General features: G+C 46.6%; 1 protein-coding gene across 1 annotated transcript in view; it reads right to left on the bottom strand.

Moving 5' to 3' along the window:
• LOC102561714 (uncharacterized) overlaps positions 1-13,188 on the bottom strand; it is a 117,358-nt gene that overhangs the window by 55,456 nt on the left and 48,714 nt on the right. Inside the window, exon 33 of the mRNA XM_059719663.1 lies at positions 6,570-6,653. The gene's annotated coding sequence lies outside the window, so the exon portion shown is untranslated. The remainder of the gene's footprint in view (positions 1-6,569; positions 6,654-13,188) is intronic.

The raw sequence follows: 13,188 nt of genomic DNA, 5'->3' as shown, positions 1-13,188 counted from the left end.
CAAAGCCAAATTAAATTGTCCTTCTTAACTGAGATAGCTTATTCAGTTATAAGTCCTAGAGCAGAAAGGAAAATTCAAAAGAGAGATAGAGCACATAGGAATGAAGAGTGAAATATCATAATGCTCCTTGCAAATGGAGGAAAAGAAAGCCAACCAGAGCACTGCTCGTGCCTTCCATTTAAAGGGCTGAGGCAAACAGCCAGCAGGTGCTTGATTGCAGCGGCCATTTTCGATCTCTGGCCGCCTATATAAATAGAGCAGTTGCCTGCTGGCAGGTCAGGTAGAAACATTACTTGGTTGTAAGGCTGTATGCAACATTCCTGGAGGTAAGAGCAGGGTTGGGTTTGGAGATGCCTAGTCCTGGGCATGCTGTAAAACTGAACTTTGCTGGGAGTGGGTGGCCTGGTGGGGTTCTTGGTGGTGAGGGAATCCCCAGGAAATGCCAGGCTAATGACCACTCTAGTGAAAAGTGAGTTAAGGCACCTTACCCCAGCTCCCACAACTGAGTGGCTTACCCCATAGTAGGGCCAAGAAAGTAGACCCAGGTTAAAAAACAGGCTATAGACTCAGAAGCCTAACTTGAAATACCCTTGGCTGGTTGATACTGGGGCTAGGACCAGAAAAGTCAAAATCACCAAGGGTGCATAGTAAAAGATGCTGAGAGCTGAAGACCTGGGGTTTCTAACTCACCATAGAGGTGAGACCAGGGCCTGTATAACTGAAAGTCTTGGTGGGACCATGCCTGAGAGGGAAGAGTTCAGGGAGTTGGGCAGCCCAGAATAAACATAGAATAGGTCACTTGATTGGGGAGATCCAGTTGGGGTCTAGACTGAATAGTTGTGGGGCTGGTGATGTTAAGACCTGTGGATACCATCTGTGAGGCTTGGGCTGTGGTTCAGGGGAAGAGTGGAGGTGCAGGTAACACCCCCTGGCATTGGGGCAAGAATAGGTAGCCTCCTGCCTTTCTTAAGAACCAATTAAGAAACAAAAAGGTGTAGCAGGTGGTTGACCCAGAAACAGGTGAGTGGGCCAATGATAGACTGGCCCTGAGGAAGCCCCCTGTTCAGGAAGTCATTCTGATATTTGGGATTGAGGCACACTGTCTAGAAGGGAAACTGCCTAAACTAAAAGCCATCTCACAATAAAGGAGATGCATGAAAACCATACAGCTGCAGAAGGGGAAAAAAAGCAACTCCAGACTTTCCCAGGCAAGTTACAGCCTAGAAAGATCCAGATCTGAAAGTATATCCAGGGAGGAAAAAAAATCATTCCCCTTGCTGTCTTCCTATTTCCAGCATGCCAGTGGGATACTGGCAGACCAAGTGGCCCCTGAGCTACAGAGGGCCCTGGTCCTTCCCTGCAGGATGGCAGCATTCCCCAGGGCCACCCGGGTGGGCTGCTAGTGGGCTGGTGCTACCCCAGCTTGTAGCCAGTACCCAGCCTGCTAGCAGCCCACCCAGGCAGCCCTGAGGGGTGCTGCCATTACCATGGAGGAAAGGACCAGGGTCCTCTGCAGCTTGGGGCTCACTGGCTGCTCACTGGGGACCAAGGGCAGAATCTACCAGGAAACCCAAAAGAATTGGGCCCCTTGCTGTAACATTGACAGAAGCCTGTAAATTGAAAAAATGGGTTTTTAATCCTCACAATTGAAAACACACCAACAAAAAATCCACCGCTTCAATTTAAGGAAATAAAACCTCCATCATGCATACGAATGGCCTATGATTGAAGTGGCCTGTCTTTCTGCCACCTACAACGCTTAAATGCAAAGTAGGCTTACTAACCTACTGACTACTGCTGCTAACCTTTTCAGCAGCTTCAGTTACACATTCAAACCCCAAGAGGATCATGCAGCCCATCAGCTAGACTCTAGTTTGGGTTACTGAACCATTACACAGATGCACTTCTTTCTTTGGGGGAGGCAGGGAATGTTTTAATTCTGGGTGGTCTTGTTGTCATGGTTGGACAAATCTAGACCTAATTATAAAGAAAGGAGATCAGGCTTTTAACAAGCAGTACATTCTCTGTTGTGGTTTGTCAGAAAAATCAATAGATAAGTGAGTGGCCAAGATCAGAGGTAGGCAAAATGACAGACTATGAAGGGAAGTGATTCCTTAGAAGGGCAGAGCATATTAATACCAAAATACAGAAGATCAGTATCTTAGTTTCAGCATGTTTCCAATATGTACACCTAGAACTGGCAAGACTTCTTGTTGTGTTACAGAACTATGTTAAGGGACCTACAGGTATAAGAAAGCTGGTCATTCTTATACTTGCACTCATTTGCATGAAGTGCTAGGGCTAATCTGTCCAGTGTAGCAATTCTGGGACCCAGCAGGCCATTGCACAACCGTAATTGAGGGGCACAGCCTGCACCTCATACACTGAGGGCGTACCTCAACCCAGCACAGCCACACCCTGACAGAACATAAATTGACATGCAACATGCCTTGTGGTATGTTACATAAGGGAGCATGAAACTGCCTCTGGTCAGAGACCTCATTAAGTGCGTCTACACATGTATTTATGCTGGCTTAAATTTACTGTGCAGTAAATGAATGCACAGTAAATGAGAATAAGCTGGCATCTACACATGCAGGCATTAAACTACATTAATGCTGCATATGGACTGACTTGGGACTAAAGTTAGTCCCATGTTGGTCTAAACACACAGTGTTACTATGTAGTAAGGGGTCTACACATGCATTACTGTGCAGTAACTAATCGGGTGTAAATTTGATACCTGTATGATGCAGATATCAAATTTATGCTCAAGTTGGTGCAAGTCACCATACTTGCTATACAGTATGGGGGTGCACATGTAGATGTGCACCTATACTGTGCAGTAATTAGGCACATGTAGATGTGCCCATTCAGTTTAAGTAGACACAGGAAGGTATCTGTGCCACACAATTTTAAGTCTTTTGGCTCCTGGTTGAAGAATGCCAGAGGAACCATTAACAATCAACTAGTTTAAGGACTAACCTTACCATAACAAGACAGTGCTGTATAGGAGAAGCGGAAAGAAAGTCAGGCTATCGGGTCTTTGTTAATCTTATTACACTACAGATAGAAACAGGATGTTTCTAGCAAATGCTGGAGGAAATCTAAGAATATCCAGACACCAGAAGAGCAGAAATTGGATCCCCCGCTCTCTGGCACACTGCAGGTATGGACTGAGGACTTAAGCAAATTGAGGCATCTGACCAGAACAGTCTATAAAGAAACAAGGCTCAGGACTGAAGATTCACATGCCTGCAATATTGTATGGCAATATGGTCCTGAACAGACTTCTCACAGCGCACAATCTGAAGGGGACACCAGTTAGTACCACAGCAAGAAACAGGTTTGAATGAGAATACACCTTTGCCCAAACACCTTCTCAACAAAAATGAGTCCATGCGAAGGTAAAGCACCATAACCCACCTTTCTGCAGATGCTCAAGGAAAGCATTACATGTTATTACATCAGCCTTGGGCTGAGGGCATGTTATGTACTCTATTTACAGAAGTTTATAGTGGGTCCAAAAAGTGTCCTCCCTCCAACCCCTTATGCCACACTTTAAGGTCTTCTGTTGACCAGTGGATATTTGATTTGATATCTTCTGCATCTCCATTGTCATAACATGATGGATGCCAACAGGGATGCCCCCATTTATGGTCTCCAGTGACATGGATCAACTGCATTTCTTTTACAGTTCTAAAGAGATCCAAGCAACCAATTCCAACCTAGAAAACCTCTTTGCATAGTCACCAGTAGTTAAGACTCTTCCATTTCAACTATAATCTTCACTGAATGGAAACTAGTTTTAATTTTGTGTCTATGTAGTATCCAGCCAAACTGACCTTCAGTCCTGTTATGGGACAATTTGGCCTAGTGCAATATAAATAAAAGAAAAGTGTGTGTTGTGGTAGTCTCCAGGAGACTGTCACAGCCCTAGTCCACACAATGCTAAGTGATGTACAGAGAACAAAAAAGTGGTGCCTGCCTCCAAACAGCTCACAGTGCATGCACCTTGCAACAAACAGCAGGAATGTAGACAGTCCCCAAATCTGTTGATAGAATGGACACACTTCTGGCTTCTGTGCATTGACTCTATGTGGTTCATGGATCAAAAGCCATGTTTATCCCTGCTAAATAAGTAGTAGTGATCCAAACAATATCCTGAAGGATACAGGCCTTGAAATAAAACACACATCCAACTGTTTATTGGACTATGAGGTGCTGCAGGGATGCCAAGGGTTAAGTTACTAGTTCATAAAGCAAATATCTTTCTTTAGTGTGGAACTATTCTTTCATGCTCCAGTCTTGGCCAAACCAGTCAGGCCAGCTGCCCCTACTGCTTGCATTTGAACTCCTTAACTTTTCATTACCTTCTTTTCTCTCTCTTACAGCTGGTTTCTTTACACAGCTTGCTCTGGTTTGAACTAGCTCTTATCCCTTCTGCAATGCATCTGGTTACCAGGGAATTTCTGCTTGCTTGACCAGAGGCAGCAAGACAAAACCTGAGAGTTGGTTTAAGGTGAGGAGCTTACCTACAGTAAAGTGGGGAGTCTGCTTCGGGGACAGCAAGGCTCGCTGTGGAAGGTGATGGAGCCCTTGTCACTACCTAGGCAGGCAGGCATTTCTTTCTGAAGCCCGAGGTCCAAATCCTGGCAGTAGCCCTGTACCAGTGCACGTTTGCACCATGCTCTGCCATCAGAAGGCTGGGAGTATGATTTCTAAACAGTTGTAGGCTCGTGCACGGTCCCCTACTGCATGCAGACACTGTGAGTTCGTATTAAATCTCACAACACAGACTTCACAGGAGTCTGAAGCCTCATGCATTATCGGGACATTAGCCCAGCTTAAATCACACGGTGGTAATGGCTCTAAGTGCTTTAATATCTTTATGTAGGAGATGAAGCTCTTGCAAACAGATAGCTAGGTCCTGCCCTGTGATCCAAATACAAAATGGCTATTGGCATCAGCAGAAGGGACACGTATTGTAGTCGGACCCCTACCCCATAACTGAAGAGGGAGCTGAGCATCAACTGGCTGGCTCCAGTCTCGCTGGAGGAACTGGTAGGAGCAGAAGGCCCTTTAATAAAATGGCCATCAGCCCCAGGTGTAGCCAGCACATCATGGCCTCTCATTGGCAGGCCTGGGGGATAGTGGGTCAGATGACCCAGAGAAAGGAGAATATAAGCCCAGGGCTTGGAGCAAGGGGGCAGTCTGGTCCTGCATGCTGCAGGATGTGGGTGACCTGGGAGGAGAAAGCCTGCACTGACCAGGAGGAAAGACTCCAGACTGCAAAGGAGCTGCAAGGAAACCCCTGCACCACTGGGCAGCAGCAGATAGAGGTTTGAGCCTGTGTTATAGCATTACTACAGAGTGGTGATGACCTAGGACAAGGGACCTCTTTGTTCAGGAGCAAGTGCTTGTATCTTTCTGTTAGTGTTTGAATACCAGAGGACCAGGCTGCAGCTGTAAGAGCAGAGGAGGCTGTTGAGAGAGGGTGCTAGGGGCACCCCAGCTTCTAGACTCTGAAGGGACAGAAGCGCTGCTGGTGGCAGATGACAAACAGTGAGATGCAAGCCCAGGGCCTACAAAGGGTGAGAGACCAGGGGACTGAGGGCCCTAGAGCCTGCAGAAAGCATGGCTGGGGCTGGAGACCTAGGGTCCTGGTACAGTGGACCTCTGGTGAAGAGACCCAGCTAGAGTGAAGTGGGTAGAGGCCAGGGGACTTCAGCTGAAACAAAGGCATAAGGATTAGAGAGAAACCCCTCTGCCCTCTAGGGGCAGCCTCCCTGCCCATCATAACAAAGGCATGCCAGGGTGAGAGGCCAGAGTGGGGCAAGCAGAATAGGACCCAGGCAGCTGCTAGTGGGGGTGACTTGACTGCCTTAGCACCAGATGTGCAACACATGCATCTGAGGGCCCCATTCAGCCAGGCAGCACTTCTGGAAGAGGATCTTCCATTGCCCTTCAGTAGTTTAAAATTTTGAGTTCTGGAAAACTTCATAGACATTAGGGCTGGAAGGGACCTCAGAAGATCATTGAGTCCAGCCCCTGCCCCAAGGGCAGCAAGTCAGCTGGGGTCATAGGATCCCAGCAAGATAAGCATCCAATTCTCTTGAAGGTGTTCAATGTAGGTGCCTGAACTATCTCCGAGGGCAGGCTATTCCAGACCTTGAGGGCTCGGACAGTAAACTTAAAAAATGTTAATTATGCTCCTGCCTACATAGGCTCTTGATGTTCCCATTTCTGACTTGTGGGGGATCTTTTTCAGCCCCTAGACTGAGTCACTCTGCACACCCACCAACTTGATTCCCAGCATGTATGTCATTGTACAAGCCTTAAAAAATCATTTTGCTCCACCCTAATTGCAATGATCAGAAATTGGCACTGCAGATTCAACATCCCAACAGACTGCTGCATAAGGGGCCACTTGAGCCTGCCAATGATGGACACATCCTTTTATGCCTGTAGGATGGAGAGTGTTTGCATTGCCGTTAACTCAGAGGTAGGTTTTGTTTTGATATCTCATTCATAATCCAATTTCACGGGCAGGGAACCTTTTCCATTACCTTTTTCAGCAGTGCCACCTCCAGAAAGTGAAGCATCTCCAATGGGCAACACAGCGCAGCCGGTCAGTGGGTAGCTTGTTGTGGCTGTAGGCAGAAAACAAATGTAGCAGTGAGTTTTCCCCCCTACACACATCTCTGAAGAGCTGTTATTTTCATAGCATCATTACAACCAACATCTACTGAAGATAAAGATGGCAGACTGCAGTGCTGGCAGACCCCACTACCAAACAGCTCTTAATCCTCCATTAAAGATGACAAAAATGCTAAAATCATGACTGCCTAAAATCCATGGAAATCCATGTATTCACACAGTGCATGCCATACAATCTCAATGGTGCTGCTGCCCCTTGGGGATGCTGATGAGATTCCAACTTTGCCTGATTTCAGGTACTTGCTCTTTAAAGTTGTTCCCACCCAACAGCTAGGTACCTAAGGACTAATAATAATAATAAAAAAAAAAAAAAAAAGTTGTCCTTGTGAACTGCAAATTGAGGCACTTGCCTATCTACTAGTACTAGAGCTTTTGGAGAGGAAGAATGATTTACCTCTGCATTGTGTCTACATGTGCTTGTGAAACCTGCTCTGATCAGTACTGCTTACAGACTTTGATTTTTTGTTATAATGTTTTTTTTTTTGGGGGGGGGGGGGGGGGAAGTGATTTGTAGTACTAGTATAGACCCACCCTTGTGGGTCTATACTAGTATAGACCCTCTCCTTGTGAGAGATCTTGAGAATTGAGGCTTCCTGGCAACCCTGCAAGTTAACATCCCTCTTCACCTTGTTATCATTCAAATCTAAACTTCCAAGTCTCTGTATGGTAGAGGACTAGGTCATTTGCATTGCTAATACCAGTCGATTCCCTACTTGGACACTAATTGGCTTCCTTTTAGCACAGCAGTGAGAATTTTATTTCTTAGGTGAAAGCATGAGACTAATTTTCAGTGGCAGGTGGAAAATGTTGGGCTGGAAACCAGTCAGCCAGGCCCTTCTTCCAAGGCTCTGGTGCACTGCAGTTCTGGGCCAAAACCATCCCTTCCCACTACTCCTGGTATTGCCCTTTTTCTTAAAAGCTTGTTTGCAATCTTGAAAGTTAATTCCCATTAAAGTAAGATGGGGACTCAGAGTATCACAGCCATGTAAGGTAACTCTGTGGACATTTTTAAGGCTGAGAGGAACACAGCACTTTCATCCCAGAATAACAATAGCTATATATGGAGTTATTTAGTAGTAGCTGCCTTTCAATAGCTCTATGGGTAAGAAGCTGGTAGGAGTGCTACACACTCGGGGGACAGGTTTTTAATTTATTTTGACCATGGCAAGCACAGCCCTTGGCCTATTGTCTGCAGACAGTCAGGGTGCTTCCTCCTGTCTCTCTTCCTGGAAACCTTGATATGCCTGGATTCAGCATGGAGTACAAGATTTGCAGGGCTGTTAACCAATATCTCATTCCCTTCCCAACCCATAGATCTGGTCTGTGTCACTGGATGGGAATCGCTGTGGCAGCACATACAACAGGTAACTCCAGTTCCTGAGGCCAGCAACCTTCTTGCTCGAGACATTGTACAGGGGCTGGGAGCAGGGAGTGGGGGGTAAAGAGTCTTCTCTGCTGCCCTCCCCAACCCTCATGGTGGGGCAGGCAGGGGTAGAGCTGATGAGTGGCTTTTGAAATCCAGTTTCACAAGAGCGAACCTGCACCAACTGTGCTGCAGGCAGGGCTCCTTCACCACCTGAGGCCTGACCCAGAGTCCCCTGAAGGTGAAGAGGGTCTTTCTGCTGACTTGAGAAAAAGCCTTTAAGTCACATTCTTTTAGCTGAGATGTGGGTCAAGATTAGAGCCTTGGAAACTCTTTCCTAAACTCCAAATTACTGTGGCCACTGAGAATTTGACCCTTTTTCAGATGGCCTGCCACTTCCATGCACAAGAGGGTCTGAGTCCACAGAGCTTCAGGAAAGCTGGAAGCCTAGTGCCCAGGCATCTGCCTCCTCATCCACTTGCTTCCAATTTTAGCTGAGGAAATAGAGATCAGCACTGTAGGACCATGGCAAGGGAGCATGGGTCGGTGCTCTGCATCTCCCCAAACAATGAGCTTGGGTGCAAGCTAACCAAAAGAAATGCCTCATTTTTGGCAAGCAGACTCAAAGCATAATCAGGCAGAGGAATATCAGCCTCAGTTTACCTTTAGCTGTTTCAGGGTGTACACAGCTCAGAAGTGGTGCAGTTTCTTCAAAAAGGAAGCCTCCACTTCTTTGTGGCATGGCCTGATAGGCAAGGGTGCTAGCAACAGGATGCTCTTTAAGACCTCAATAGTGTTTGGGGGGGGGGGGGGGGGGGAGGGTTGGAGGACAGTGGAAATCAAGTCTTTATTATGCCATTACTTAGTTTAATTGGAATTTCCCAGAATGACCTCCAAGCTTCCTCATGAGACTGCCCCATTCAGCAACCCAGTGCCCTTACTTCACCTTATGTGTAGTATTCACTGGATTAAGTGGATAAAGAGCACCATAATAGCTTCTGCCCTGCTGGAGACAAAGGGCAAACAGCACGAACTTTCAAGGACAGCCTTCCCCTCTGAGATACCCACCCACTAGTTTGCACTCCTGCTCCTGGCCCCACATATCTTCCCCACTTGCCTACACACTGCTTATCCCAAACTGAATCTGTAGCATTGAACTAGAACAGGCAACACAGGCCGTAATATGGCCACCTTGAGTTTTGTTTTTTGTTTTTTTTAAGGGGTGTCTAGGAACTTACCCAGATAACCTACAATTAATAACAAGAAAGAAAGTAGCTTGGTTTGAGCACTAGGCAAAGGAAGTTCTTATTCCACATTTCTCTGGGCCCATTTATAGCTATGAAAGCAAAACCAACCACCCCCAGCAAAACAAACCAACAGAGGGACAGTCAAATAAGGGATCCCTCGCTATTATTCATAGGCAAAAGAGAAACTCAAGTACTATCTCTAGTCATTCACTGACCCAACTGTTTAAAAGCAAAAAATACCTCTGAGAACAGGACCTTTTACCAATAGCCACTGGCTGATAGATGCCACCATCTTCCATGCACAGACGCTTTGTATGTTCAACTAACTCAGAAGCCGAGTACACGCTGAGCCAGCTTTGAGCAGCCCCACACAGAGGGAGACTGCTTCCCCTGGTGCCTGAAGCAGCAAGGCCTATCAGTGCAGCTGTGCTAAATGAGTCAAGATTAGCAGGGGGAGAACACACCTGATCTAAGGCTGCTTCATCAAGGGTGAGCTGCTGAAATGCAAAGGACTTTGAAATGGTGCCCACAGAAAGGTCAGCAAGGCACAGTAAGATCAGAGTGCTCTTGCATGGACATGGCAAGCATGTTGATTAAGCAGGGGATCCTGTTCATTGCTGCCACATGGACATGACAGAGCTATCCCCTCTTACAAGCATGTTGATTAAGCAGGGCATCCTGCTCACTGCTGTAACATGTGCATCTGCATAAACTCGGCCTCTGTGTCAGTGAGTTGGCAAGGGGAGGGTTTCACTTGCGACTGAAGCAAGCTTGGTTTCTGTATGAATATTAATCCTTGGCCTCAGGGTCTCACTGAAAGGCATTATTTCTCTGGAATCAAACCTTGAAGATCTCTCAGTTTTGCTTTAGGCAACACTCGGTGACCGCAGCTACAAGCTTTCCTGAATAAAGGCTACAGGTAAAACCACTTTCAGTACTGGTTCTCACAGTGTAGGAATTAGAAGGAGCTGCACTCCTACTCACCGAGGCCCTGCCAGGTTTGCATATTTGAAAGGAACAAGCATTTCTTAAACAAGCAGTGTGTCTGTGCCCAGAGACATTACATGATCGGCTATATTCCTAACATTAGAGTTGGCCACAGGACTTGCATCTCATTGTGTGGGGTTTTGCCCAAACAGAGCCTCTGATCTTGCAACCGCTTGTGTTAACTTTAGCCATTTGGATGGTTGTTTGCAAGCACAAAACTAAGCTCAAGGAATAGTACTGGCAGAATATGGGGCCAGAAAATGCAATACCTCCCTGTCCCAAAGCACTTAGCTTGTCGGGGCAGGGACATGCCATCTGTAGGAGTACAATATCCAGCCCAGTGCTGATAAACGCAGCTTTCTGCAGCTGGAATATAAGCATTTTGAAATTATATGGATTAATCTAACTAATGGGATGGATTTAGCTAATGGGCTTCCTACTCTGACCTGTAGGTTAATACACATGCATGCTTTGTTAGACCGGCAGAGGTCTGTTCAGCATAATCAACCCACTATCAACAGAAAGAAAAGCAAGGATTCATAAGCACATAATCTCATGAAGCAGGTTGGTCTTGCAGTAACAGCACAAGGAAGGGCATCAAGGCCACAGGATTATATTCCTGTCTCTGCCACAGAGGCCCTGTGTGGCTAGATCAGGTTCTCAGTTCCCAAGGTAGTACATAACCCTCTGATCCCCATGCCTTTAAACAGAGGTGTTGCATTTCTGTATTTTCTTTTAGAACAGAGACAGAAGTTCCCTATCTCGCAGCAGTGTTATCAGATGCAAATGTTATCAGCTGAAAAAGTGAGTGGTGATCTGGGGCGACCTCGGGTTTGGGAGCCCAGCCTAATTTGCAGAAAGCAGGTACTTCAAACATTACTGTCCTTTTAAATTATTTCAAAGTTGGGCACCTCAAATCATCAGCTGTTTTTAAGAATCTTTGCTTCAATTCATCTGCAAGAAGTGCTTGGGATCTCTGACCGGATAGCCATACATCTAGCAATAGGAAAACCTGCTGGAATAAGGCAAAACCTAATGTGGACCCTTGCCTCCAGCTCATTTCTTGCTGAGGTTTGAAGTCTGGCTCTCTGCTTTGTCCCCATTATCATTTTTGAAGCCTTCTATCTTAAATCTGCTTGCTCTGGTTACACCTGGAAGTAGAAGTGAGACAAGCTCTTCTCATTTTCCTGCCAGCTGAAATGGAAGTTAGGGAAGGGATATTTCACACAGAGGGGCAACATATTAGTTACGTGATCCACCTGATTTGCAGTCCAGGCCTGGAAAAGCTTTCAAAACCTCTGAGGTTTGCCCACTGCATCCTCTATAACTGAAAACAGGCAAACATCAAACATCTGTGTACTTCCGAATGCAAGTTGGGGCCAAACCTGTTTCCCCTTAGGGCAGCAAGCCGTCTATCGGTTTCAACAGGAAAAGGAGCTGGCATTTTACCAATCCCTTGGTGTCAGCTGGCAAGGAATGTCCTGAGCTGAAGCCTATCTTGATAATGAAAATATTATGAATGGTCAAGTTATTTATTTTTCCGACGTGTCAGTCTGTAGGCCAGCCAATGCTGAGCCCTGCATAGTCTCCATACCACCCCAGTTACAAGCCTTGTAAAACTTCCACACTAGAAAGCAGACGTCTCTTTAGTCTGAATCTCTGGAGCAGCTACAGGAAAAACAACATTGTTCTGTTCAGGTCTAACCTCCTCCATGGCAACTTCATCATACTGGCCTGCCAGAGTGATGCCTTATGAGACTACTGGAGGCTCCCAGACCTGGCACTGAGAGAGTGCCTCATGTGGGCCCAAGGCTGGTTTTGCCTCTACCAGCGTGCTTTGGTTTATCTAATAGTTATTCCAAATGTGTGTTTGGAGACATCAGAAGGCAGAGCTAACCTTAACCACAGCCAGATAACACAGTATAGCATTTCAGACACTGCTCTGTTCAGCCACTGAGCGGTCAGGTCCACACATCCCTGCTTCGGCTCAAGTTCTCTGCCCTCTTGTATCACACGAATGACAGGCAGTGCTGGTTTTCAGGCTCTCCCCAAATCTTTAGGCTGTCCCATCTTCTTCAGCATCACTGCATCCAATGCTACAGATTCAGGGGCATGGTAGGAAGCTATCAGAGCCTGTTGTGGGTTATGCAGCAGACACACTGACCTGATGCTTCGAGGCAGCAAAGCAGCAGGATCAATTCTGCAAGCTCAGCATGTGCCATGAATGAAGGGGGTCCAGAAGTAGGCCTATATGTAAGGGAAAGGGGAGAAAAAAATTCTCATTTCCTATGGGTTACCTCCATAACTAAGACTGGGCCTGGAAATACGTTTGCAGCATTTAAAGTAGGAATTTTTATTCTCTTCCCTTGGAAAGTCTCTGGTTCAGCCTACTCACGGAAGAGTGGAAAGAGCCCCTCCCAGGTCACATTAGAGGTGCTTGAGACAAAGGAGTCTGTCCTTGCTGTCTGCTAGCTAGTCACAGGAGTGGGTGCCTCCTAGGCCAGCCATTTAAACAAATATGCTGGTGCCTGCCTATATTGAGAGACAAGAATGCGCTGGTACCAGCAGGGAAAGAAAGGAATTGGCTGTGATGGATGGATGCATGGACAGATTACGCTCTTTCTTCTCTGCTGGTACCAGCAGATTCTTCTGACCCATGTACCACTTCCCCCTCCAGGCACTGCCACCTCCTCTTGTCCTCCCCTTGTCAAGCTGGGTTCGAAGGGGTCAAGGCATCATCAACGCAGACTAGTCATCCTTAGCTTGCGCTATGCAAGAGCCTCCCTGAATGCATGCAAGAGCAGGGAGGTGGCTGGGATACAAACAGGTTGCTCTAAATCATCTCCCTGATGGATTACAGTCTCTTGAACG

This window comes from Alligator mississippiensis, chromosome 16 (assembly GCF_030867095.1).
Source record: "Alligator mississippiensis isolate rAllMis1 chromosome 16, rAllMis1, whole genome shotgun sequence".
NCBI classification, from domain to species: Eukaryota; Metazoa; Chordata; order Crocodylia; family Alligatoridae; genus Alligator; species Alligator mississippiensis.
The sequence above is the reverse complement of the archived record's forward strand: the minus strand, read 5'-3'. Positions and strand labels throughout refer to the sequence as shown.